A 26,059-nucleotide genomic window follows, 5' to 3' on the forward strand; every position below is an offset into this window, starting at 1 on the left:
AAAGTGATACACTGAAGAGATGGGGGGGGGAATGAAGCATATAAAACATTTGGGGAGACTTATTCATGTTCCTGTGCACCCCAAGTTGCTTTATCTCTTCAAATCTGCAGGAAACTCTCAGGGAGCAAAAGAAAAGTGATGTATCTGTTGAAGACTGATGCTTCCAATTATGCAACCCATGCTTTCATAGTGGGAGAATTTTAACCATTGATTGTTTTAGTCTAGCCGGCCCTCTCAACGTGTGGGGACTGCCCATGACTGTCCACATACAGGACTCTTTTATCCACAGGCTGAAGCCCTGGCACATTTCTCGGACCCCATCACAAGTGACAGACTTTGTCATCCTCTATCCCAAGTGACCAACAATAACTCCACTCACTGCCCATCTCGCTTGTGTAGCACAGAAGTCTAAACAGCACACACCAGACACACACAGGCTCTTGCCCTCGTCAGAACTGTTTACCACAACAGGACCACCTGCCTCTGCTGTGAAGAGGAACAGACTGAATGGCCCCAGCTCCTGGGGATGCTCCTGAGAGCTCAGAGTCAATTGTCAGAGAGGAGGTACTGGCTCGAGAGACGGGGCTTTGTGGTGCTTAGGAAAGGAACAGTCATCTGACTGTCTAGACGCAAATCCCAGCCCCGTCATGAAAGATGCTTCCTAATGTGGTTGTGAGGACTAAAGGAATAAACATATGAAAAGTATTCCGGACAGTGTCTGGCTTTACTGAGCAAGCTCCATGGCAGATTTAGTTTAAAAAAAAAAAAAAAAAGGAGAGCAGAAGTACATCTGAAAGTCTGGTTGAGCCTGATCCAATGTAGACACCTAACTAGGATTCTTCAACTGACAGTCTTTCAAGGGTCTGATGCAGCTGCTCCATCTCTGAGGTCTTTATCTTTATTCCATGTATTCCTCACCTAGTTTCCTTGCTCAGCACTCTGGATTTTTGCCTGACTGAAAGAGTCACAGTAAAATGATGACTGGCCATGGTTCAGGCAAGCTCATTCTTCTAGCGCAGTGGTCTCTAAAGTTGAACCTTTGGAGAGCCTGTTGGAGAGACAAGTTATCCAGGGCCACCTTGGCACTTCTGAATCAGATGGGCTGGTCCTGGCCCAACAATGTGTGCTACACAAACTCTTCAGGTGACCGTATGCGGTCCGTGTTTGGAAGTCATTCTTTTAGTGGAACGTTAAGCCACTGTAGGCACCCAGGCACCCAGGCACTCATACTGCTTATGTGCTCAAACTAGGTCGACAACTTGAGGTATCTTAGAACGTGAACCCCCAGCCTGCATCTAGTGCAGCGTACAGCTTGAGCCTCCTCCAGGTCTTCTTAGTGTGGACTCAATGCTTCGGTCTCTCAAGGTCTCTCAGTAATACTTGTGTTCTGGCCAATTTGGTTTTCCCCTTTCTCTGTCATCTTGGGGCATTTGGCAAGGGTTTTTCTTCCATCTTCATGGTGAAGACAGAACATCCACAGATAGACTGAAACAAAAGTCCAATGCACTTGGTGTATTTGCACCTCTAGCCAGTGGTTACTACACCAAAACAACTCAGGCAAATGGCTGCTCACCTCACAACACTTCCCATCCTCAGCTTACACATCTCCAGCTATCCAAGAAGATGATGAATGAAACTCACTTTGCTCACTGTGGACATCCTTCAATTTCTCCTTTTTTCTTCTCCTACACTATCTCCCCTCCTTTTCCCTCCCCTCCCCCCCTCTCTCTCACATACACACACACACACACACACACACACACACACACACACACACACACACACACACAGACCCTTGCCAGGAGAAATGACCTAGAAGTCAGCCATACTCTCAAAGTCTTCAGACCAAAGGCACAATGCTGAGGAAACCGATTCTTTTTCTTTTTCTTTTTCTTTTCTTTTTTTCTTTTTATCTTTTCCCATCTCCATAGCCCTTGATTAAAAGTATTCCTACAGAAAATGGATGGAAGTAATAATCATTATGCTAACCAAAATAAATCAGAGTCTCAGAAAGACAAATACCATGCATTTTGCCTCCTATGTAGAACCTAGATTTAGATGTGCATGAGTATGTGGATGTGTGGGTTTGAGGGTGAGTGTGCGTGAAGTTAGAAAAGGGACCACGAGGGAGAGAAGGTATCTTAAAGGAAGCGATGGAAGAGACCCGAAACATAGCACATGGCATAAAGGCACAGGCACAAGGTGGAGTGTTTAGGGAAAAGAAGGAGACCGGAAAGAGAGCACGGGGAGACTGGGGAGCACAGGGATGACGAAGAGCAAAGGACATGTGAAAACACCATAATAAGAACCATTGCTTTACACACTAACTGAAAAAAAAATATTAAAAATGCATTCACAGGAGCTAAGTGACCTTTCCCTGGGTTGTTTAGACTGACTGGTGGAGAAGCCCACACTGTTATCCCACTTGGCCATGGGCTCGCACTTTGCTCCGCGTTATTGATAATAAAGTGACTCTACCTGAAGAGACAAATAAAGATATTCAAAAGGTCACAGAAGACACAGGTACCATCTACCTCAATGGTACCATCTTGAAAGGTCCATGGCAGCCTAGTGTCCATATGCACCTGGCCCAACTTCATCTTGTGCCCCAGCCTACTAAAGAGAATGTCAGCTCTGCATGGGGCTGTAACACAAAGCCAAATGTCTACTCCCACTCTCTCTGCCAGTCTTGGCAAAATCAAGGCCTGGACTTGTTGAAGAAGGTGACTCATCACTGAGTGGAAAGAATGCCAAAACTCAACTGTACAAAAGCAGTCTTTCTTCACATTCTTAAGTCCCGAGGACCTGACAGTCACTTGCTGTAATGCAAACAATTATGAGCTTCCACATTTGATGGGCAGTTAAGTAACGATACAAGAAGACTCGGGGCCTTTTCATTGGTAGATTCCAAGGGAGGCCAACCACACTGATTGACGGAAGACCTGATTTTTCAGTGAACTAAGAAGCTCGCACTCAGGCAGCCATTGGATGGCAGTTGGCCTCTGTTGTTCCCAATGTGAGAGCTTTCCACTTGCTGGCACAGTGGAAGCTGCACCAGCTTGTCCCCATGCCCCGTCTCACCCCTCACATCAACACAGTTCCTGTCTTTTAGTGAAGGGTCTGACCAAAGCTTTTAGAAACAGTGACTAACAAACAGAACTACTGTTTATTTTCTACATGTGCATGTAGAAATATAAATTATATTTCATGATAAGGCACAAATAAACACAACATAAGCACTTTCAAATTGAAGAAAATATTTTTCTTATTTTGTATAATCTAGCACTCTATCAAAAGTGTTCTTACTATTTTCACATTTCAACTTTTAATATCATTCATGCTCACTTACACTAGTCTCAGGAAATCAGAAGAAACTCTAAGAATTCCACCATCAATTTAGGGGCCTGGCATCTTGGGTGTTTAGACTTTCTTAAGTATGGCAGGGTAAGAAAATAGAGGCAGTGGCCCGTCACCTTTGCTGGTCGTCTGTAGCAGGCATTATAACCAAGTGCAGGGGTCTACACAGAGAAGTCAAGAGATGTAGTATTGTACTTTTGAAATATATGGGCCCCACAGCTATCAAAGTTACTGGAGCCAGGGCAGGCTTACTTTTTATTTTGGACTTTGTAAACTACTAGAATTTTTGGTTGAATTATTACATTTGTAGTTGAATCTACTAAAAACTAGAATTTTTAATAGAATTTGGCTACTATTTTGTGTGGGTTTTTTTAAAAATAGGAACAAGGGGAATAAAAAAAGCAAAAAAAAAATCACTGCAATCAAATGCACAATTCTTTTAGCAAGGAATGGATAAATTTTGCTAGGTCAGATGAATGTCACAGGTCATGCATCCAGCGAGCCTTGGGACTATAGGCACAGGGTCCAGTCTAAGCCTCAAACACTGTAGAACTCCCACTATAGGGCCAAGTTCAAACACTTACAGGTGGGCAGCATCAACCCAAGTGCATGGAGATATAATCAGATCAGCACACATTAAAACACTGCTCTTCTTACAGACCCAATGAGCCTATGAAGGCTGTCAAACACACTGTAGGAAAAAATGACCTACTCCAATACACTGCAATTTTTAGTTAAAAGAACATCAGTTATGATAAATCACTAAAGATAGTACCATCATTCCATGTGCACCCTCAGCCCCAACCACTGTTCACAAAACACAATGTTGTGTTTAGCATAGACCTTGAAATAATTGGTCATGTTCTCACATGTCTTGAGAGCAACATTCCTACTCTATCCAATTATAACTATCACACATCAAGTACATGTCCCCAAACAGGAAGTCAGAACATTTTTGTTCTCAAGTTAGAAAAAAAAAAAAAAAAAAAGAAGAGCCTGAGAAACTTTATGAGAAACGAATAGTTACAAGTTGATGCCATTCAAATTGATGTTTTATTTATGAAGAGCTATCAAAATATTATGAGGGTTATACTTATTTTATTTAGAAATAAAGAAATGTAAGATGTTACAAATGTTATAATTTATAATATCTCCAATTCCCTTTTGCATATTGATTTACAAAGTATGTTCATTTAACACAGACACACACACATGCACTGCACGCACACGCACAATATGTGTTAGAATTTTACAAATTTGGACAAGGCACGTCATTCTCAAACTTTTTTGGCAAAGACTGAAGAGCTGTTAAAAACCAGCATGGTCAGCACAGTGAGTTCTAGGCCAACCAGGGCTACATACTGAGACCGTCACAGAAAAAGACAAAAAAAGATAAGAATTCTACAAATTTCATGAATTCACTTTATATGTATCATTACCTACAAGATAGTTTCTTTAAAATGAGTAAAAGCACAGGAGTAAAAATGCGAATGCTACATGAGAGTGAAGAAGAAGCCTTCAGCGTTCCTCACGGCCATGTTTAACAAAATGCCACTTTGACTAACTCTTCTGTACCTTTCTGACACTCTGCAAGAAAATCACAGGTCAGGGTCAAGTCAGTCCCTCTGGGCTCAGTTACTCTAAGCTGGAGCGGTTGCGGGGGAGGGGCTCTCGGTCCTCCTGGGCCCTTGAAAGACACACTGTGGCTGGCACAGTCTCTGTCTGAAAACTGACAGCATTGGGAACTGTATCTCTGATTGGCATTAGCACCCTTCTCAGCCAAGTGCCTGAGCCTCATCCCCTAGACATCGTCTTCCACACATGGTGGCCCAGGCTTGCCCGGCCTGGGACAGTGATCTGACATAGACTCCCAAAGGGACAGGCTGGAAAGTCTATCTGAACGTCTTCTGTGCCCATTTGAAATTGTGATTTCTGAATAACACATTTTGATTTTACATTTCCTAAAATTTTGATTAACTTAAATGTTCCTGTCATTATATTCCCATCCATAACATGCAATGCTAAACAGTGAAGACATGCAAATGACAAAGTCCCAAGTAACTTCTTGCGCTTGTTGGGGCATTTGGGACATCCAACTCTCCTGCAAACTGGAGCCTTCTCTAGAGTTCAAAGTTACCAGGGGCTAGTGTGTGCCTTTACCAGACAGCCTGCAGTTGTTACTTAATTGAAGATGGGTGTTGCTCTAAAATAATCTTTGGGGTTTTTGGATATTCCTTGATAGAGTTAAAATTAAAATTTAAAATTCTTATTATTACTGCTGTGTAATGGAAGGAATATTTATACTTTTACTTCCTATTTAGAAATCTCACTGAAGACTCCAAACAGGAGACTGTGAATCATCATCTCAGGAAGAACAAAGGCCGGTGCATTTAGAGATATACTGGTTCTTTATGAAATGGGTTTTATTTTTTATGTTTATTGTTTATTTATTTATTTTTATTTTTAGAGACGGGGTTTCTCTGTGTAGCCTTGGCTGTCCTGGAACTTACTCTGTAGACCAGGCTGACCCCAAACTCACAGAGATCGATTGCTCCTGCCTCCCTGAGTGCTGAGATTACAAGTGTGTGCCACCGCGCCCACCTAATGAAATGAATTTTGTGATTTTTTTTACTGTTATTTCATTTTTGTAGCATTAACCTGAGACATACATACTGAAGGGTATCTATATGTATGTGCTTATGTGTGTGTGTATATGTATGTGTTACCTGTGTATACATGTATGGGCATCTGTATACACACACATATGTATGGGTATATTGTGTACATGTAAATGTACATGAATGTGTGTTCATATTTTTAATGGAGCAAATATTTTAAAGACCTGATACTTCTTATTCTTGTTTTTTTTTCTATTTTATTAGAAATTTCTTTCTATTGTGTCTCACAATATGGACTCATGAGTTGTCAGGGAGCAGTCCATATTCAACAGGGTTGTCTTATAGCCCCCTCGTGGATAACATGCTTTTGTGTTCTTTACTTAACTAAGAGAAGCTAACAAGTCCTTAAATTCCCAAGTGCAAAGAAGCCACTTAGGATTTTGCATATTCTGTCTTAGCAGGTTTGATTTGGAGGCCAGGCCCTGCATTTCTGAGCAGCTCAGGGGAGCACAGGTCCAGTTACTGTGAGGACAGCCTCTGAGAACTGACTGAAGCATCCAGTTTAGGAGGCTGGGAGGCACAGAAGTCAGGGGACACGACACACCAACACCATTCAGAGAATGCTGCTAAAGCCAGAGGCCCAAGAACTCCGAGTGCACAGCAGCAAAGAAATCCACGTCCCTCCATGGGGGTGTGTGGCCATGCCAACACTTCATAGTTCTCTCTTCCGTGGTTCTCACTTCATTTCCCGACTCTATAACCTACACTGCAAAGCCACCTGCTCCAAAGCTACCCGGGGAGTGCGTTGCCTTAGCTGTGGATGTGGTGGCCAAGACAAAGCAATAGCGGGTCTCAAAAAGCCAGCAGAGCAGAGGGTGTGACACTCAGTTCATTTCAACTAGGGAACTTGTTAGCCCTGAAACTCGAATGTCAAGGTATACCACACTCAGACTTTGTATGCATGTGGCAGGCGGCAGTCATTTGAAACATGATTTTATAACTCCACTCTATATGGTTAGAATTCCCAGTGGAGGACATGCTGATCTTCCCGGGATGATACTGGGTGTCTGAAGTTTCATCTTCCAGAACTTGAGGGATGTAGAAGCTGGTAAAATAATAGCACAGTTTTGAGTATGTTGCTTGGATGTCTTTGTGGTGTGAGTGTATCTGGAGGGATGGGGAGTGTGCTGCCCACCACTGTAGCCACATGTGCAACTGGCACAGATGTAGCATTAGATACAGGCTTGAGTGAAAACACGCCAGTGGATGGATGTAACTGCAGTGCCGACTCTACATTTCCACAAAGGATGGTTTGCTGATTTGCCCTGGCAGGGTTTGCTCTGTGGAACAGAGCCAGAGCCTTTATAGAGGAGGCCGACGCAGAAAGCCACCTTCTTCAAATGGCCTCAGTCCACAGTGACGACAGGGAGGGCAGAGAGCTGAGGAAGGGACAGGGAGTGCATGTGTCCTGGTGCGGAGGCACTTCGGGACAGTTGGGCATATGGGGCAAGTGGTGTATCAAAATCAACTGTGGTGTTGCCTCCTCCTTCCTGTGAGAAGCAGGCTCTGACAAACCAGTCACTTGAACCTGAGACTTTAAACTAAGGTTCAAGGCGGCAGCTTCAACGAAAGCAAGTCTAGGCCCTGGGAGGCACTTGGCTGTGTCTTAGTGTACCTTGGAGTGTGCGTCAACACTCATGGCACCCACTGAGGAGAGGGCAGGGGTGTTGCTAAAGCATCCCACAATACATGGGGCTGTCCACGTTCCAAACAATTATCTGCTTCATAAGGTCAGCATGGAGATTAGCAAATTTCCCCCCCAGAAGCTCCTAAGAGAAAAAGAACATGCATTTCTCCAGCCTCTCACCTTTTCCTATAGTATAAGAGACATGGTCCTACAGAGGAAGACTGAGTGTGCCTCCTGCTTCAGCGGATCCATTTCTAATACTGGGAAAACCTCTGCTGATGGGGCCAGCTTAGAACCAAGCCAAAGCCCAGCAGAGGCCGGGAAGCCTTGGGATGGTGTCTGGGCTATGCTGCATGGTAAGAAGCCAATGAGGAATGGCTGAAATGTGGTCACTACTGCTGTGTCCTAGCCACCTCGTCTCCCGATGGCCAACAGCTGTTGTCCTTTGCCCATAGGTGAGGTTTGCTCATGTCTGCTAAAGTGGCAGCCCCAAGATGTCAGGGGCTAGCCTTAATAGCCTCCTGTGCCTGTCAGCTGGAACTCCATTGCAGGTACAATGGCACTGGTTGTCATCCCTTGGAGACTGTTAACTCTCCCTGGCTCACAGCCCCTAGTATGCCACTAAGGGTAATTTGTACTTGAAGCCAGTCCTCTGGCAAGTCTTAAAGGAGACCTGGGCAGGGAGAAGCATGGGCAGGGAGCACTGTAGTCAGAGGGTGTGGAACACCCACTGAATGGCCTGAGGAGGCCTCTGAGTGCAGGACCAAGAACAAGGCCTTGGAGGAGGCCCCACTACTTCTAGACCTTCAGACACATAACTTCAGGCACATTCCATCCCCTCCCATGGAGTGGATAAGCAAAGCCAAGTCTTTTGCTCAAGGAAAGGAAGGATCAAAGGAGCCGGGGGCAGAAGCATAATCCCTATTAGTCACTGCAGCCCCTCTGGTCTAATCGCCACAGGGCTACAAGGCTTCTAATAAGTAACAGGACGTGGCTCCGAGGAAGGGGGCAAATGAGGGGATAAGGCCAGGGTGAGGAGCAAGGGCTGTTGTAACACCACAGCTCCCAGAGGCCTCAGTGAATGGCCAGTGGGCAAAACAAAAACAAAAACAGAAACAACCCCAGAACAGCAGAAAGGGAAAACCAAAAAAACCAAACAAAAACAAAACCCAAGCTGCTATTTTAAACACTGGGAAGCAATGAAAAAACATGATTTTTAAGATTCCCCAGGGTGATGCCCCATCACTCACCTTCCCTGTAGTGGGAATTCTGTACCACTAAACACCTTAATAAGGGGATCTAGAAAAATGCTACAGTCACTCTGTTGCCAAAAAGTTCCTTATGCTCCCCAGCCCCCAATCTCTGTCTCATTTGTGTGTGTGTGTGTGTGTGTGTGTGTGTGTGTGTGTGTGTGTGTGTGAGAGCAGGTCGTCTGACATCTGTCTCAGGATGTTAGCCCAGCAGGAACTTGTCACCTCATCAAGTCCTTGATGTCATACGTTGAGACTGAGGCTACCTAGCTTGTCCACATAGGCCACCATGGAGCCTGTGCTCACAGCTCAGCAGAATGCGCACTCTGCCACATCTCGCCTTTATGGAGAATTCCAGCTTGGGACTCTGAGTTCTCTCCAACCCTGTGGAGAGAGGCATTCTATCTCAGGTCTGTTGGGATTGGATTGTGGAGGGTTTTTTTTCTTCTCTCTTTTCTTTTTATAAGAGAAAAGAACAGCCAAGCTATTCTGCAGGCCAGACTATTCTCTTATTCACACCGCAGGCCAGCGGGCCTTGTAAGTGTATATGCCGGGTCATCTGAGGACACTGGGGTGTTCGTTTTAAATTTAGATTCATCCTAATTATATGAAAACAGCCCATGTGTGGCTGGCCAAAACACCAGCAAAACATTACTGAGCACCTGCCTGTTGGGTGTGCCTTCACCGGGACAGCCATGAACTGGCTAAGCAGCGAGTCCTGACCTCTTAGAACTTCAAATCTAATGAAGAAACACCTCATTGACCAACAGGAACTCTTGACACTGAACAACAAAGAAACAAACATCACTCAGTGACCTAAACACATAGTGTTCCCTGTACACAGAAGGTGAGGGACACTCACAGAAGTGACATGCATTTGCAGGACAGAATCAGAACGAATTTCCACTTGATTCTATACATACTCTTTCTTCTTTTATTTCAAGCTAAGGGCTAAAGCTAGGGCTTTCCAGTGTGCTAGGCAAAGATGCATTAGGGCTCAGCCCTTACCGAGTGACTGTGGTGTGCGTGTGTGTACGTGTGTTCTATTACTGTTACTAAAGTTCAAAGCTAGTAAGTAACTAGCCAGATGTGTCATGGCCGGGAGGTAGCAGTGATAGGCATTGCATTGACTGCCTTGGATGCTCGTGCAGATGCCCATTCTGCTACAAGCATCCAGGCCCCGATCTCCATCTCTCCAGTGTCAAGCTCACAATGGATCCAAGACAAAGGGTCATCCATGCCTCCACTATCTCGGAGGCCATAACCTCCCACCGTGCTCTATTACAGATATCACTGGAGCCTGCCCGTGGGGTTCCTACCACTAGCTAGGGAAAAGGGCAGAGAGATTGACTTCTGCACATCAGAATACCAAGAACAGCTGCATCTGAAACGGACACTATCTGCATCAACTGCTTCACACCGCGACTCCAACCTGTAATGGTTTGCAGAGACAGACTCAGCAGGCACGATAGCCGAGCACAGGAAAGCAGAGTGCATCCCATAATTCCTTCCTACAGATCTCGATCGCGGTTCTGTTGATGATGGATCAGCTGCCATGTCTGTTTCCCTCTTTCTTCCTTTTACTGACAACTGAACCCCAAGTCTCATATCTGTTAGGCAACCCTGGACCCATGAGCAACACCCTCAGTCTTCCTTACTTCTTTCTTAGAATAAAATATTTTGATAAGAGGTAATAAGGTTTTCAAGAAGGTAATCTATATAGAGTTATGATTGGAAGGGAGTTCCTTTTCTTTTTCCTTGCTTTGTGCTTATAATTCACACCTCTTACAGTTCCTTTAGAGGGTATTTTTACAAACCATGACGAATATGTGACAAGGGATATTTATAGTTGGGACAAAAAAATAAATAAATATTTTTTCATAACTAAAAAGGAGATGACCAATTTTAGTAACAAATACTAGGAAAATCGACATTTATAAATCAAACTTACAAAATTCACCATCTGAACAGCTTTAAGGCCTAACTTCAGGGAATGAGTTCAACAGCTGTCAACATACCAAGAGTCAGCTCTGGCTTTCTGCTGCCTGGCACGTTTATCAACGTACTTATGCCGTTTAAAAGATGCTGAAAATTAAAACACATTACTAATATTTTCATACTGTCCACTTGTCAATGTTTCCAATATATTGAGTAAAATCAACTACAGGTTGAAATTAAATTTGCTGGTTGCTTTTTATTAATTAATGTGATTATGAAACAACAACAACAAAAATCTACCTACGTGCCTCATGGCAAAGTTCATTCAGACAGTGTGATGATTTCTACCAGAGCTCTCCAAGCCACCACACTAAAAACAACAACAAAAACAAAAACAAAAACCCAAAATCCATAAAGTTTTAATGGTATGTGGCATGCCCCTCTCCTTACACATCATCTATGGCTGTTTTTGCTCCATAGTTGTAGACCTAAGAAGCTTCCACAGAACCTGTATGTTTTGAGAGTGTATAATACCCACTATGTGGACCATTACAGAAAATTCTTACCAACTCTGAGGCTAGAGATAAATAAGATCACCTAATTTACCCATAATTATCATTTTATGAGTAGGAAATTCAAGCTCTGGTAAACTAAGGTATTTATTAAAACTGCTTTTATTTGTAATTAAGTGATGTGTCTATAATGCCATCCTCTCATTCATTCATTCATTTTCACCACCCATTTATTATTTTGATTAAAGAAATAAAATCTCAGACCCAATATCAGCACTCAATACTAAGTAATGTCTCAATACAACAGAAGTATTGTTTCTCTCTGGTCACAAAGGAGCAATTATGTTTCTATCAGACACCAGAAACGCAGGTACAGCGTCCTGTAGGGTCACACGTAACCACGGAGAAGATTGAAAACAAATCTTTAAGCTTCATTTGAAAACATCTTAAAGAGCGTATCACACGTAATCTGTTTCCAGATTAGACTTGAACTTCCCTCAAATATAAAATCAGCCTGCTAAGCATATGATCAGAATTAGGACAAGAAATTCTCACATGTTGGAGAAACTGAAGCCGGTTTCCAAAGATTTCGGGCCACAGGAACAGCCGAGGCTTGGCCAGTCTTCGTCCCTCGGCCAGGAAATGACCCTGCACCTGAGGTTTGCCTGGCCCAGCAGCCTCCCTTGCTGTCCACCGCATACACCAGAATCTACACAGGCTTCACAATGCTTTGCACCACCCGCACTTCCTGTGTTATCTCCTGGTCTTTCTGTCCATCCCTAGCTACACATTCCCACTGGACACCGTGCTGATCACTTCGCGGGACTTATCAATACTGAAAGTGCTTCTCCACTGTCAGTGTTTCTGTTCTATGGCTACCTAAAGCATGACAGAACCGGGATGTCAGGCATGCCTTACACTGTGTGCTCCATCTTTACATATTACAGAGGCAGAAGCTGAATACTCACTCCATGAAGCCATGTTAAGCCAGGACACAAATCCCCACACTCCTACCACTCAGCCCTGGCTCCTCATCTCTGTGCCAGTGGTCTTTATTTATAGTAGCTTTGGACCCATTATACAAACTCTGTAAACACTTTTGGCAGTTACAACTGGTAGCACTTGCACTAGTGGGTGGAAGGCAGTGATGCTGACAATCTACAGTGTACAGGATAGTCTCCCACTAAAGAAGTATACGGCCCTAAATACTAATGTTTTCTGCTATTGAGACACACTGCACTACACTGTCACCTCCTGTCCAGTGTCCCAAGAAGCTCTGCACATTTCCTTAGCAAAGATCATTAAATGGTTGACCTGGCACTCCTGGCACCTAGCAAATGCTCAGTTCACTTGGGATGGATGGATGGATGGATGGAGACTCCGGGGGGAAAGCATACCTTAAAGGTTTTTTTCAAGGGAAACTTCAATTGTGGTCTGCTTGTTTGTTTTTGGTTTGAGACAAACACAGGCAAGGCTGATCTCAAACTTATGATTCTCCTGCCTCAGCACCCCAAGTGCTAGAATTACATGTATGCATACCACTGTGCCCATCATGAGAACATATTCCTAAATAATAGTAAGTATTACATGTGAAATGCACTTCCAAGCATACCTTCAACTTGTAATTATGTATCTACAGAGTGTACAACAAAATTAGCAACCTAAATAAATGGGATTTTATGCCCTACAAGGCCTCGGGAGTAAAGGTATTTGTTGAATTCCTTATAAGGACTAAGCTGCAGAATAAATCAATCTCAAAGGCCATAGTTTATTTGTTTAAGTGGCATTCTGTGTTAATGCCTTTCCTTTGGTCCTTTTTGTTGCTGTTATTGTTGTTGTTGTTGTTGTTTTTAAGGGAAAAAAATCAGACAACGTATGTAGCCTTCTACTTTTTCCTTCTGTGGCTCCATTTCAGATATATGTGCATTAGTCAGGATCTGCAGGTTCTGGAAGATAGCAGAAATTGTATCCGGGCTTAGATGGAACTGTAAAGGTGAAGGGAAATACCACAGGGCGGACCATTCTCTGGTTTGTGCAAATTACTACTTTAAACATTAGAAAACAAGTCACAAAGGGATGTGCACTGTTATTATTATATTTTTAGTGTAACAGGACTTTAAAATCATTGTAAAATACTTCTGTGGTGGTATCAATCAGTTTGTTTGTTTGTTTGTTTGTTTTTCATCAAAAGAGACATATCTTTTCAGGCAGCAAACTGTCTCTGTCATCTTCTCATTTGGGAAGCTACTGACCTGCACTCCCAGCATACTCAGGTAATCAGGTTTATTCCTTCTCAAGTCTCGTATGGAGTTGAAGACCAGGTAGCTTAGTTTTACAATAAAGCTTAGTTGTTTAGGGGTTAAGATGTTTTTAGGTCTAGATAGATGTTTTAAGTCGATAATGACAAGATGTGATGGAGATTGATTTACATTCAGAATTTTAGACACACCAAGATAGGAAAGATGTTTTCTTCAAGGCTGTCAAATACAAATAGCCAAAACACTAAGAAGATAACATTTATATAATTCCTGATTGTTTGTCATGGTTTGTATAGGTAGTTTATTGTATATATGTGTAATAACATAAATGTATATGTAAAAATTAATAATTAATAAAAAAGAGAACATGTCCCATTCACGATGAAATGTAGGAAGACTAAAATGAATGAGCTTGATTATTAAAAATGCAAACCAAGCACTCAGGCTCACATTCTCTCCTGAGGAACGCTGGCCATCTGTTGCTTCATACACATGCACGCACGAATACACACTCACTCGAAGAATATGGTGGTGGCATAGGCTTAGCTGCCTCCTCTCCTTACCCTTGTACATCCTTAACACATACCAGTGTGGAAACAGACTCTGAGATTTTTGCATTAAGTTGCTCTGTTCAGGGTTACCAAGACATGATGGGAAAAGAACCCAATAAGCTAATAGTAAAAGTCAGGCTCCACCAACACACCCGAGAGTCAGAGAAAGGACTGAAAGAGATAGCACGATCTATGGCCTGGGACACCAGCATGGGTGGCACTGCACACCCTGACATGCGCAGTGCCTTTGCCTCTCTGTGTGAGAACATGACACATGCCTGCCACAGAGACAGATCCTGCAAGCTTGGGCATGCAAGTTGGTGAGACATTGATGCACACGGTAGGGAAATGTGAGAAAAAGATGAAACAGGTCGGGGAATAGCATGGTTGCTAGCGTCAGCCATTCTTTTGCTGGGCCCAGGCATGTTGCTGGACCCTGAGAAAACATAAAGGTGGAGGGCAGTATCTGAGCCATCCTGAGCACATGGAAGCAGCAGATGTTGAAGTACCAGTCTATTCCCTATGTTCCTGAATGTCCCTTACTGACCCTAGATTTGCTGCTCAGCTGACCTTACAGAAATGCATGCCGGGGCCTCCAATTGCCCACCTGCACTCTGTGTTTGACTTCAGCTCACTTACTATTCAGGGCCCCACAGTTCCTTAAATTCTGCACCACATAAAAGAACAGTAGCGCCTCTTAAGCCCTCCATTGGCTCCAGGAACTTGAGTAAGTAATTGAATTTATTTTAATCCGATCGTCCCTAAATGTTGAGCATGCTCCTACCATCAGGTGGCAATAGAGCAACTGTTGGTAAGACAGGATCCAGAAGAATAAAAACTAGAAGATGATATCTAGTTATGAAGAAGATAAAAATGGATTTCAGATGTGTAGGCCAGAAACATCTTCAAACCACAAGTTGGACCATGAATTTGCCCTTCGGTTTTTTCGGTCTTTCAAAAACATCTCCATAAATATCATTTCATTTTGGTAATCATTGCCTAGCAGAAATTCAAGGTTATATTTTCTGGCCAAAGCCTCTGGGTTTTAAGACTAGATATACATATTGTGCAGATTTAATGTGCCATGGACATCTCTGGCCACTGGATACATATTCTGGGGTGTGCCTTGTGAGGATGTTTGGCTGTGGTGATGAAGAGGCCACGGGATGCTTCCCTAGATACGGTTTGTCAGTGTTCAGGTTCAAATCCAGGCCCTTCTGACTATCAATTTAGGAAAGCTAGCAAGGTCATCACAGATATTGGGTTTTCTATCACTGACCAAGAGCTGCCAGCACACAGTGTCTCCAGGGCCTCCCTGCGAAAAGGGCACTAGAGACCCAAGAACCCCAGCACTGGAGGCGGTCATCACTCTAACGGTCAGCTGACTAGAACTCTAAGGGAAGGACATGGAAGCCTATGACTGTGACCCTGTGTTCTGCCTGTGGTATCTGCTCAAGTTTTATAACACATTGGAAAGTTTCAGAACTTAATGTGGAAAGTGAACGTGCTCCGTCCGAAACATGTTGGCCTGAACACATTCAAGTCCCTTAGCTTCCATGGGTGGATCCTGGCTGGGTTTACACCACAAGACAAACAGCTCTTACAGATAAAGTGACTTTATCCCATCCCCACCTTCAGCCAATGGGGTCTTAGAAGAAAGTCCAACAGGCATGTCTATTTCCTCAGTGGAGGACACTGCTGCATAGCTGGGCTTAGTCTAAACACATTGTTCTACCTGTCACTGGCTACACCCTGAACTTCAAAGCAGGTAACAGAGCCAGGCACATGGTAGATAATAAAATGTCTGCAGACTGAGAGAGCAAATCAAGGCATGAAAATGACTCTCAAGCAAACAAGAGGCTCCCTTGCCATGCGCTGCTTTTCCGGCTTTGACACAAGCTCAAGTTCTAATCACAGAAATAGTCACGTGTTCTGGCTCCTGATGCAATCCAGACATTCACTTTTGGCCAAGCCATGTTGAAAGGTGGTGCTCACACTGACATGGAAGGGAAGAAGCAGCACTGCCCTGTCTCAACCCATCCGCTTCCAACAACAGTGCCCACGTGCCAAGGTCTTTCTAGGCACTCGGCATGGGGACGGGCAAGCCCACACACAGGCTCTCCTCACAACTTAGAGGTGGAACAGAGAAGGAAACAGACAGCCCTGAAAGACAGAGCTACAAAGATCAGGGCACAAGGCATTAGGGGTCTCTGCTCAGGAAGTCTAGGGCTATAGGGTCATTTTCACACACCCAGCTGCCCTGTCCTCTCTAGTTGCTCCAGAGGAAAGCCAGGCTGGCACACTGGATATTGGAGATAGTGGAGAAATTTAGCTTAGTGAACATGTAGGCCACTCAACCCACTCCTTTTCTGAGCTCTTTTTAAGTACTGAGGCTTATGTCAGAACCTGAACCACTGGATCACGGCAGCTCAGCCCCACAGAGAAATTCACATTAGGATTCTTTTCTTCATTATGCCTTCTGCTTTTGTCTCCTTTTGAGAGTTTGTCAAAGACGCGGCCACATAAAGAACTCCGCTTTATTTCCCGTGATGCTGTCAGGTGCCATGGCAAACATCTTGCAAATGGCATCTGATCCATTTTCCTGGATACCAATTTCAGATAGACACCTGCCGCCCACCCCCCACCCACCACTGCCATTTTTTCTATTAAATTGACTACTACAAAACTTAGCACTGACGTAAACATGCTATAGCAGTAAGCCCTTTGGACTTGGATCTAATTATCTTCTTCATTCTCCAAAACATTGATCTGTCTCCCCCTTCCACTATTAAAATACTGACATTATTTTGTAGGGTTTTTTTAAATTAAAGAGTCATTTTAATTATATATTGTTTACAATACATGTATATGTGTGAGGGTGTATGCATCCAAGTACAGATGCCCAATGAGTTCAAAAGAGTTCCCCAGAGATCAGATGCCCTAGAGATGGAGTTAGGGCAGTTATGAGCTGCCTGGCATGGGTGCTGGGAACTAAACTCTGGTCCTCTGTGAGAACAGCGAACACTCTCAACTGTTGAGCTATCTATCTCTTCAGCCCTGTTTTGCAGGGTTTTAGTATGTAAAAATAAAAGGTATGTTTGTATTATGTAGTATAACTCAGATACATTTCCAAAACTTGGTTCTCTATAAAAATAAAGTACCATGACTATCAACTGCAATTCCCTTGTGTTCTGAGTTGGCAACAATTGGCATAAATAATAATTTGAAGATGACCCTTTAGGCACCAAACTCTAGTCACTTGAAAACTCAGATAGCAGGATAGTCCTCACAGTTACCTGGGTCAGAATATGTTTATGAAAGTCACAAGGGAGCTTGAAATCACAGACAAAGGCTGGTTAGCTAAGAGCACACAGAAATGAGCAAGTTATTTCTAAATCTATCACCAAGACCTTCTCTACATTGTGTTAGACCCAGTGGGCCCAATTTCCCCCTCTCCAGCCACCATATAGCTTAAACAGTACCACTGTCAGGTGGTCCCCTCAGAGCTGTCGGAGCTGGAGGCCTTGCCATGAGCTGAGGGTGTGAGAAGGCCTTACATTCATGCAGCAACGTCCAGGGTCTGGGGCTCCACTCTTGGTCTGACAATACCTCTGGAAAGAGTAGGATTCTGCTAAAATGCCTCCAACTAAAGGTCAAGATCTTCAGGGATCAAGGGCACTAGAAATGGGTAAGGCAAGAGGACTGTGGAGGATTTCTACATAGGCAGGAGAAACTTGGAGAATTAATTATACAAGATGGAGAGCAATAGGGTGTGAGAGACAAATGCAGAGATTGATGACACGTGTGTGTGTGTGTGTGTGTGTGTGTGTGTGTGTGTGTGTGTGTGTTCACACATCATCAGGTTTTGGCATGTCCAAAGTGGCAATGGTTGAAGTACTCAGTAAGGCATTTGGGGGAAGACAATGTTTGGGCAGAATCTCTAATTTTTTCAATTAAAAATTACCCAGTGTCTACTGGTACTAAGTATTCTTCCAGATTCAGGGAGAGCAAATCACCCCTTTCCAGTGCTGCAGGATCACAGGGGAGTTGCAGCTCATCTCTTGTTATAACGGAGTTTGCCACAAAGAAGCTGGAAGCAGAGAGGTCGAATATTTATCCCTGCCCCTTAGTGCCAGTTACTTTATACACCAATACCCCATGTCAATGAGATTGTGCTTTTACATTGTAACAAAACAAGAATTGTTTCCTTTAAAAAAAATAAAAGAAAACCAAACAAGAACAGTTCTGAAAATCATTTACTTTTACTCACAAAATGAAGCAGATTTTCCATTTCCAGGATATAATAAACCTTCGGTATTCATTTAAAATTAGGATTCTAATAGTATCTGTTAATATGGGCAAGCCATAAATTGCTCTTCACCAATCTCTTCACATAAAAATGGCCCAAGCAAAGCACTTTTTACTTATTTTCTGCTAAGGTCAATTGAAGCTCAACCAATAAGCATGAGAACACCCTAACGTCTGCCTCTGTTCAAAATACTTCCCACTCAAACACCTTTTTCATTAATGGTTCCCAGCGCATGACTTCTTTCAGAACTCGAAATAACAAGCTGAAGTGAATTAGAGAGATCAGTCATCCAGAATATTCAGAATGAATCATAGATTTTTTTTAACCATAAAGAAATTTTTATTCTTTGCAATACCGATCGGCAATATTTCTTTACAGTATAAACAAACAGAAAGAACCAGAGCCAAACCATATAGATACTGCCTGTCGGGTCTATGGTACTAAATGCATTCATCATGAACAAAACTGCTGTGCTCTCCTATTCATGCATTGAACAAGGAATTCTTGATTTGTTCAGTTTCAAACAGATCTTTAAAACCGATCACTAGTACCTAGGACCAACCACACTCGAAGAAGGGGGAAATTCATTCAGTGTTATTTTCTGATTCAACATAGCCTTTGAATTCTCCAAGTGTGTGGAAAGGGCAAAAAGGGAGGTTGAACTTGACTGCCCAGGTACTCCTTTCTTTATTTGACTCACTTTAGGAATGCTTAATAGACCCTTTAAAATTTCCCATTTGGAGAAAATCATACATCTAGCCTTTAATTAAAAACAAAAACAATCCACGTATACACACTCCGCCCCCCTCCCTCTTAAAAACAAACCAGAAGGCTTTCAGAATTAGCTCCAATAATAATAATCCCACTGTGGTCACGGGAAATCTTCCTCCAAAATGACAACTGACCCTAGCAACAGAAACTCTCCAAAGACGTCTTCCCGATCATGGGACGCACGGCTGACACCACTGGGATCACCCCCAACCCGCGCGACCCCAAAAGATGCTGCGTCAAGAGAAGCAAAGAAGCGAAAGAGCGACTCTGGAGCGAGCCCGCGGAGGCGGTGAGAGGCAGAATCGCCAGGCACTGCCCAGCGCACTCTAACCTCTGGAGCTTTCGCCTTTCCAAACCCTGGTGTTCCGGGGCAGGAGCAAAAAAGAAGGGGACAGGAGAGCCACAGTCCCTTTAAACCAGCAACCCCCGCGCCTGTCAGCCTCTTCCGAACCCTCATGCCTACAACTTCCTCCCCACGGAAACTTCCACTGGGTTCGGCGCCCAAGATGACAAACTCCATTTCACAAGGTGCCTACCCCTAGTAGGGTTCGGGCTTCAGCTCCTTGTACCCGGGTGCTCGAGCCCGAGAGGAACCGGACGCAGAGGCCCGCGGCAGGGACACCGCGCGGCTTTGGCCACCCGCGCCCGGCCCGCAGGACCTGTATGCCCCCCCCCCCATCCCGCCCACCCTGCATCCCCGCCGCGCCACGTTACCGGAGCCAGGAGCCTGGCGGTGGCGCCCCGAGGCGGCGTGCGGGTGAGCTGCGGCCGAGCAGCCGGTGGCCTCCGCTGTGGTGCTCGCATTAGCCATGCAAAGTTAATCCCGCCGCGTCACGCCGGCCGCCCGCCCGCCCGAGGCTGCGCCGTGCTCGGCCGAGCCGCAGTCTCCTCCCCGCTCCGCCCCCTCCGCCACCGGGTCCCGTGCTGCGCGGGTTACCCCGCGAGCTCGACTCCCTTGACCTGTCAACTATCCTCTGGCGCCGAAGAGCGCGGCGCGGGTCCCAGGACACTGGCGGCCGCTCTGTCGCGACCTGCGCGGGCGGCGAGGTGGAGGGCCCGAGTCCCCGCCTCCCGGGGACCCAACGCGCAGCCTTACTCTAGAATGGGGCGCCAGCTCCACACCGGCGTGCGAGCCGCTGACCTTCTTCCCCTCTGGATCCTCCGGCTGGTCCAATTCGCGTAGAAACCCTGGCAGACTCAGGCCACTCGGGCTTTGCCAGAGGCGCAGCGACGAAATGGCCTCCGGGCAGTGCACCCCGTCTCCGCCAGAGCAGCCCGCCACTCGCTTGCCCTGTGCCTGCGCACCTGCCGCCTAGGTGCGGGGGTCCTCTGCTACGACCCCGCAGTACCGGCGCCTTGTGCGCCGCCCTCCCTGGGGTCACATAACTGCGGGTCTGGTGGCCGCGCGTCCTCCCACCCAACTGCAGCCGCGCGAAGGTTCGAGTTGGGCGGTCATTCCTGTACTTGAAGAGGCAGGAACGTGACGGGGGTGGGGGTGGGGGAAGAATGACAAGAGACGGAGGGAGCTCCAGGAGCACAACCCTCTGGGTCCTCCCGACAGGCGCGGCAGGTGTAACCGCTTTCCTCTGTCCGCCCCCAAACCACCTGTGGCGCGTGCGGTACCACGGGGCACTCAGATACTCCTTGGCTTCCGGCCGCTCTGTACTCCCCACACCGCTGGAAAATGCCTTGCTTTCCCAAAGCTAACCTGCCCGCCTAGCACACCCTATTAAGAGTGTGCTGAGTTGGTTCCACAAGTAGGGTTTAAAGGGACACCCCATTATTTTGTCTCTGTCCTGGTAATATACAAATAAAACCAGAAGACAAAAATAATCTCTATCCCAACAGGGTTCTGTTCTTGCAAGCACACAGCTCTGAAATGTCCATACCTCAAGTCCGGAAGGCCAAGAGCTCAGGTTGGGAGAAAACAGAGCGGGCGACTGTGCTCTGCTCCAGATGACCCAGGCTGTCTCCCAGCTGCGCCTCAGAGGTAGGTTTTACTGGAAAAATGCCCAGTACTCAGAGAACACGCAGCCAGTGGGAAGTTACAATTGCGACAAAACCACTTTGAGGACAGAATACAATTTTGTTCTAATGAACACTGTTTAAAAAAAAAAAACGCCTCGAAATTCCTTCTTCAATATACTCATGTAACAGTGCAGTATTCTGAGCCTGTCTATCTCAACGGAGGGAATAATGTCTAGATTATTTTAAAGAGTTTTCTAGATTTCCCACGGGTGATAAGGTTTTTTCCCCCCAGCGTCTCTTGGGCAGGAAAGGAGAAGGGAGAGAGGCCGACACCTTTGTCCAGGAAACTAACAACTGTGGTGAATCCGAAGCTTTCCCTGCTTGCCCAGAGAAAGGTTTCAGCAGGACTGAAGCCACGGTTAGCCGCTTTGGGGCGAGAATGTTGCCTTTCCCAGCGGCTTGCACAGACTCGGTTGCCCTTTGGATTCTTCGCAAGAAATCTGTGTTTTAATCTTCGCCCCGACTGAAGCCTTACCAAGAACTTGCCGGCTCTAGAGTGAGGGTTGTTTTGCAGGCGAGTTCCTGGGCTTTGCTCCAAAGCTGCCTTCGGATGTTTTGGTTGGTCTGGAGGAAAGCTGCCACTTCTCCGCCTCTGTTCCACCCAGACAGCCCCCTGGTGGCCGTAAGGAAAACCAGGGACAGGTAAGCCAGGCAGCTTACAGCTGGGCCCAGGTCTTCCAGTGAGCCAAGCCTTGTGAACAGCATGGAAATAGAGATAATGAAGGTGAATTTGAGCGGCCCTAAGGGGCCTGGACATTTTACTACTACTTTTCCAACGTATAACTCGGAACTATTTTTTCTTATATCCTTTCTCAAGAAAGGTACATACTGAAAATGATCTGTAGCAACAAAAACAACAAAAGGTTCCTTTCCTTTGTCCCGATGGTTTTGTCTTTGTGTTTTTATTTTGCCCGGGAAAAATCTGAAATAAGAGTCACTTATAAAGTATTAAACAAGTCATGTGACACAACAATTTGCTAGACTGGCTGCAGCAATGTTAACATAATTTCAACACTCAAAACAAGGAGATCTGGTAGGATTTCATTTGAACCGGTACTGAGAGAGCTGGGCAGTGGTGGTTAAGAGGTTACCAGCAGCGTCTGTGACACAACCTACAACACAGTGTCTTCGTGGGAACGCTCAGGAACCCAGAAGATATTCTAGGGGAACAGAGAGTCCCAAGTCCCATCTTGGCTGACCTGTGATGCACAGTTGCTATTTCCGAACACCCATGACCACAGTGCACCTGAGCCATCCTCCTGTCCCAGCTATGAATTTCAATTTGGTGACTCCCGCCAAGGAAGCAATCCACTCCTTTGTTTCCCGCGGAACTACTGGGCAAGAAAGAGTATGAAACATGGTGCCCAACAAGAGTGGGCTCGGTTCACAGCACTACCAGCCGTGCGTGCAAATAGTTTGAATGCATCTTTATTTAACATGGTGAAATGAGGCTCATTGTGGGTGGCTATTGTGTTCCTGTCGAGCTTTAAAATATTGTCTCTTAATGCCTGCGTTTGTGAACACTGCTCAGATTTCTTAGGTTGATGTGAAGGTCTTACTTGCCTAACTGAGCTTTGTTTCCGGCTACCGTGCCGGGGAATCAGAATCCAGTTGGAGAAATGGAGCTGATGTTAGAATTGACCAGATTTAAAGGACGGTGATTATGGCAAGGAGTTGCCATGGGGAGTTAGAGGTGTGGAGTGGGCACAGTCTCAAAGAATCCACACTCTTGAAGGCTCACGAAGTTGTGGACAGATGTTTTTTCTGAGGGGGTGGAACATTAAATCATCTTGCTAACCCAACAGCCATCCCTGGGGGCTGCCCCTCTGCCTCCTGACTTAGCCCTGCAGTCTAAATCTTTATGTTCGCTATATGAAGGCCCCAGGCATTCTGGCCCCAATCACAGCTGGCTAAAATTCAAAGTCTACCCCCCCTCCCACGCCCACCCCCACCCCTGCCTTTCATGACAGTCCATGTGGGGAAGATGACAGTTTCGAAACTGATGGATGCCATCCCAGAGTCCCTCACAACTACTGGGATCTACTACAGCTGTGACTCTGTGTGTCACATGGTATCGTGTTTGCATGTAACCAACACTTAACCCTCTTTGACCTGTAACTCACCTCTAGATTAAAATGCTATGCAAATAGGTATTATACTGTATTAACGGATTAACATCCAGGAAAGAAGGTCCATGTGTGCTCAGGGCCCATGCGGGTTTCCCCGAGTAGAGTGCCTTCAGCCTGTGGTTGATCGACTTCAAGATGGAGAGCTCAAAAATGGGGGAGGGCTGACTATAAACTGCCAGGCAGATAAAGCAAGAAAGCCAAGACAGCGCAGGAGAGGAGGGGGGCCAGCGGGGAGTGGCTTCAGAGGGCAGCTGAATGGGACTGTTACTGGGCACCAAGGGAAGTCAAAGCTTCCGACCTGTCATTTGTTAGTCCCAGTACAAAATGAACTCAGGAAAGATTGTCAAGGTGGTAGAAAAATACAAAGCAATTTTTTGTCTTTGCTTCTGCCATCTGTCTTTGGAATTGTCATGGCATTCTTGTGTGGTATTTAGTATTCCAAGTAAAGAAAAACAAATGTTTAAATTATCATCACACGCTTTACAATTCATCTATTTTTTTCCTATGCCAGTTCACAACGCAGTTTAAAGAGGTTTTAACTCATAGGCGACGTTGCACTCTTCATCTTTTTCAGCTCATATATATGCATTGTTTTGTTGTATTGGAACAGTGGGAACGCAGAACAAAGCACCCTCTGTTTCACTTCTTGATATATGCTCTTTTTGCATGCCAACACCGGACCTTTGGCACAGAGCTGTGTGAGAAAGTCCTTTCCTTCCGTGTCTTCATTTAGTGTCATCATTTAGCGAATTCTGGGAAGTGACCACGAGTAAGAAAGTACTCGGAGGCATCCTTAGTTGCTCTTAAGTGGGTTCAGGCAGCTAGTTCTGCTTGGATGGAGATCACGGCCTCTTGGGTTGGCTGTGTCCTACTTCCTCAGTTCTCAGTGGAGCATGCTTACCTCATACATATCTGGATGTCGCTTAAATCCACAGTCCTCAACGTTCCATGTTCACGGGATACCAGCATTTTACATTTGAAGGACCAGTGGAAATGGTAGCAGACATGCCTTCTCTATTTCCTGTGCACACGCACAAGGTCCTGCATCAGATTTCCCTTACAAAACACAAGTTCAAAGATGAAATCGTTAGTGAAATCAATCTGATGACAGAAGCGGTCCAGTAAGTGTTAGCCTCCAGAGCCCTGGGTTCCTCACCCTTCCTAATGTTGCCACCCTTTATCACAGTTCCTCATGCTATGGTGACCCTAGCCATAAAAGTATTTTATTGCTACTTTAGTTCTGCAACTGCTATGAATAGTAACGTAACGTAACTATCTGATATCCAGAATATCCAATATGCGATCCAAATGGGTTGTGATTCATTGGTTGAGAACCACTAAGCCTTGTATCAGGACCACAGGACAGATCACCTACTCGTGAAGTTGACCCTTGAGAAGGACTGGGCCCTATAGCTAGAATTCCTTCCCTTGTGGAAATGTAAACAGCTCTCCCTCCTCCTAAGGCCCCAACAACAAACAGATGCACTTTATAGGTGAGGGGTTCCTCACAAAAGTGTGGGTGTTCCTCCTGCAAAAGGCAGTACCCCAAGAGTCTTTCCTCATCAGGGATGAGGGATTTCCCGTAGCCACCTGGATGGAGGCCCCTACCTTATCTTTCTTGGCCTATGTACTCTAGCCCTTCCCCAAAGAGGCAGTAAAAACAGGTGACAGTCTTGTGACTCTCCCCACATTTCTAGGAGGCCAGGCAAACAGTCAACCAGCCCAGCTAGGCTAAGCTGTTCCAAGGGCACACAGCTGAACTCCCAATTATGGTAGTTGTGTGGTTTGGAGGATAGTCATGTACAACAGACTGTGTGTGTGTGTGTGTGTGTGTGTGTGTGTGTGTGTTAAGTGGCAGAAGCCAGGAGCATATTGTAGGTTCAGAAGATACTGCATGTTGCTGTGTAGAGCATGTAGTTAGTAGTTCATGTTTATTAAATGCATGTTCAGGTCATAAGTACCTCACAGGTATTTTTAATGTTTCCCAGAAGCACAGTGAAACAATATCACACAATCCACTTTCCAGATGGGGAAGCTAAGGCTGAACACAAAACAATGTGCTCAATCTCAGGCCTAGGCACTGGCACAGAATGTATACTGAGCCAGTCCTTCTGCTTGTGCACAAAGGAGACAGTCATAGGGCAGGAATGTGGGGCACAAAGTGGGAATTACAAGACACGCCCCTAGCTCCTAGGCATGTGACAATTTCAAGAGTAACCAAAACAAAACATAGAAACCTGGTGCTATTAGGTAGAGAATTGTCCACTCACAGGCTCATCCTTTGTCTCCCAACTGGACATGGAAGGTACCACTAGTAAGCTATAGCTGGAGGAACAGAGTCCTTCACTCGCCATGAGGCGGGAGAAACAGCCTTCTCCAGCTGAACTGTCCTATTGATTAAACGATCAGCTTCTTTTGTGCAAAGTTACTGAAACATGAAAGCATATTGATTGCTTTCGCGGTAGGTAGTGTCACCTTAATATACTTACCACCAGGCCAGACTCCACTGGAGTGTAAATCATCTCTTTGCAAATAGTGAAAATAAACAGACTTAGGTGTGTGTCGAGGCAGATTAGGGAAAGCAAAAGGTTAGGCTCCAAAAACATTCAGAGCCGTGGGTTTACTGATCTGAAGGGACAGATGGTAAAACA

The 26,059-nt window shown here is 45.3% G+C and overlaps 1 protein-coding gene across 10 annotated transcripts in view; it reads right to left on the reverse strand.

Moving 5' to 3' along the window:
• Positions 1–23,980, reverse strand: part of THRB (thyroid hormone receptor beta) — a 337,445-nt gene extending 313,465 nt beyond the window's left edge. For 4 of the 10 annotated variants that reach the window (XM_084794672.1, XM_084794682.1, XM_084794681.1 and 1 more), the window contains exon 1: positions 19,966–20,103. The gene's annotated coding sequence lies outside the window, so the exon portion shown is untranslated. Of the gene's footprint in view, positions 1–19,965; positions 20,104–20,347; positions 20,498–21,140 lie in introns of those variants that run through there. The other 6 variants (XM_084794673.1, XM_084794677.1, XM_084794688.1 and 3 more) reach the window with 3 other exon arrangements.
• Positions 23,981–26,059: the final 2,079 nt, after the last annotated feature.

This window comes from Acomys minous (assembly GCF_964271855.1).
Source record: "Acomys minous genome assembly, chromosome: 9".
Lineage (NCBI taxonomy): Eukaryota > Metazoa > Chordata > Mammalia > Rodentia > Muridae > Acomys > Acomys minous.